This window comes from Grammomys surdaster, unplaced genomic scaffold (assembly GCF_004785775.1).
Source record: "Grammomys surdaster isolate TR1022 unplaced genomic scaffold, NIH_TR_1.0 126115, whole genome shotgun sequence".
Classification (NCBI taxonomy): domain Eukaryota; kingdom Metazoa; phylum Chordata; class Mammalia; order Rodentia; family Muridae; genus Grammomys; species Grammomys surdaster.
In genome coordinates, this window is record NW_021620923.1 from 5,683,524 (window position 1) to 5,686,874 (window position 3,351).

Below are 3,351 nucleotides of genomic sequence, written 5' to 3' on the forward strand. Positions count from 1 at the left end.
TATATATATATTATATATATATAGTAGCATCTATCACAGATCAGTTAAAAATTGAATATAGCCAACTGGAAAAAATAGTGAAGGAAACAAATCTTTAAATGAACATTTTTGTTCAGTAGGAATTTACCTATTGGCATTTGTTGCTTAAAAAATTCACCTTTTATTTTTAATGATTAAAATGTGTTACATATGATCAAGTGTTGAAGTAATTATTTTAAACAGTCTCTGGTCAAGCTGACTGTCTAAGCTGCAGTGGCTCTGCCTAGCTCAGCCGTCATGTTTCTAGTGCATTCTGCAGCTAGAAATGGCCAACTAGAAACACCAGCCCTGCCACCCAAGAGATGTCAGCATGGAAGATGACTCAATCTCCCATGCTGTCTCTGCAAGGCTGGGCATTGCCCAGGCCATCCCGCCATCTACTTGGGCTCAGTAGAAAGATGAAACTTTAATGCTCAAAGACTAATCAAAAGTTTATGTATTTGATAATGATCAGTAACAAGATACCCATACAATCAGAAGTGTAACCCAATACCCAACCTAGATATACCAACTACCTTTGACTGCTACAGACATGTAAACATCTGCCTTCAACTCCTCTTTCTCTCTTTCTCTCTCTCTGTCTCTCTGTCTCTCTCTCTCTCTCTGTCTCTCTCTCTCTCTCTCTCTCTCTCTCTCTCTCTCTCTCTCTCTCATTCTCCTCTCTTGTCTCCTAGTTCCTCCTCTTCCTTTTTCCTCCTCTCCTTCTCTTCCTCTTCCTCTTCCTCTCCTAACTCCTTCCACCATAGCTCCTCCTACAACCAAGGAAACTGTTATAAAGGACATTTAATTGGGACTAACAGGTGCAGATGTTCAATCCATTATCAATTGGAGAAATATGGCAGGTTCTAGGAATGTCATTGAAGGAGGTGAGAATTTTACATCTTTTTCTGAAGGCAAACAGAAAACTGTCTCTTCCAGGAATCTAGGAAAAGAGTATCAAAGCACACCCCACAATGACGCACTTTATCCAAAAAGGCTATACCTACTCTAGCAAGGCTATACTTCCTAATAGTGCTTGGGGCCAAGCATATTCAATATTCATATCACTACAAAATGTATAAACATGCAAATTTAATTGCCCAAACTCTATTTGAATGCTTCTGGTCCAGCATTATAATGCTGAATTCAATAAATATTCTTGACCATAACTTTGAGTTTTTTAAAAGTGTTTATGTTAAGAATATGTAGTACAATATTTATGAATCTTGGAGTAAGTTTTTTACCATTGCTATATTTGATACTAAATTATTTTTTGGTGTTCTGATTAATTTAAGTAGTATCTATGATGTCTTAAGAATATAAAGCACTTTGAGCAAATTTAGAAAATGGGAAAAAAGTCTTTTTGTTATAAAAAATAGAAACTATAATTGTACTCTAAAAGCTAGAAATTATCATCACATTTAATTGAGTCATCTAAAAGTAATTATGCATGAATTCTTATTTTTATTTTTGAGTCAGTCTCAGTGTAGGTGAGTGCTATCTTATTGAAGTCACCCTTGCTTCCATTTAAAGCAACACCTCTGCTCCAAGTTCCATGCTTGATCAAGCTTCACTGGAGTTTTATAAACTATGCAGAAACTTACTCAGGAAAGCAAAGCTTGCAGAAATGTGCCAGTTTATTCAATTAACCTTATTTATTCAACTCTCCACTTTTCTATCACTTGTCTTCCTTTCCTAGACTCTTCTCACCTTAATTTTGCTTCAATAGAAAACACAATATGAGCAAGTAACGCTAGAAATAAAATAGCAATTAGTTGCTTTTGTACATGAAATTTATTAAATCCATCTAATACAATTAATCATCAAAGTACAGTTTTAACATGTTACAGTATTTACAACTTATACAATCTTACAAAATTTATTCTCATTCATATATAACTTATGTCTTATGTAATAATTATTAAATAAAACTCAAAATAAAAATAACTTCAAGGAGAGTGAGAGCCCTGTCTTAGGCCATGTAGGCTGCACCCACTCCTAGCACCACACACTCCTTTTCGGCTGCATTGGGTGGGCCCCTGGGAAGTGGACCTACAATAATCCCGTCATTGGGCTTACTCACAGCCATCCTAGTCCCTTGTAAATGTTCAGGTTACCAACCATTTGTCAGTTTGGGGTGTAATATTGTCATAAAGGAAGGCTCCCCAATGTTAGCGGCCATATCAAGGGCGGCCTTGGTTTAGGAAAAAGCCAGTTTTTGTTGGGGTGATCAAGAGGTCAAGCTCTCTAGCGAGAGAAACGAGGGCAAAGCCAGGCATACCAGGAACACTTCTGGAGGGCGTGGAAGTCTAGGGGTCGACCGTAAGGGGAGGCAGGGGAGCTGGCAGCTGTGTCAGTCTCCTGCGGAGTCACTTCTGGATCCTCTTCAATTTTCAGCTGATGGTAATGAACTTCAACTGTCTTCTTGATGGCAGAATCAACCTGGTTCTGAGGACGACAGGTTGTGGGCGACGATCTCTGTCTCACTCAATCTTGATGTCGTGCGCACGTCCTCTCAATGAGGGTCCATCAGGAGGGGTCCGTGCCTCGAGCCCGACGTTTGGGCGCCACTTGACCCGACCGATGGGTCCTAGTTATTCGTGGGGGCGAGGAGGACCGCAACCTGCTATTCTTCAGAAGATATGGTACACTGCTTGAGTTATGGTCTCCCAGCTATTCTTCAGAAGATATGGTACACTGCTTTGGGTTTATCTGTAGTTGCCAAGCAGGATCTTGCAGTTGCCAAGCTTCAGGGGACATTGTACAGGTGGGGAAAGTTAGGGTATGAGGGTAAGGGAGAGGGTCCTGGCTTCTGCCACATCTGGATTAGAACTTCTAACAGCAGGCATCACGGGTGATTCACTCCTTTCACCCACCTTGGGGTCCCTTGACGTTGCCCATCGTCGACAGCCTAAAGCCTTCGACCATCGATGTGACTTGTCTCACATCAGTGTTTTGGGGTTGTGAACTTGTCTAAGACCCCCCATAATTAGACATCCAAATTCAAAATTCACATAGTTGGGATTGATCATAAGACGCCTTCTCTAACTAAACAGAGAAGGGGGAGATGCCAGAGCCAGGACCCTCTCACCCTTACCCTCACCCCCTATATTTCCCCATCTGCACAATGTCCTCTGAAGCTTGGGAACTGCAAGATCCTGCTTGGCAACTGCAGATAGACTCAAAGCAGTGTACCATATCTTCTGAAGAATAGCAGGGAGACCATAACTCAAGCAGTGTACCATACCTTCTGAAGAACAGCAGGTAGATCATAATTCAAGACAGTGTACCGTATAGACCATGACATGTTTAAAGGCACAGGCCAAGAAGATT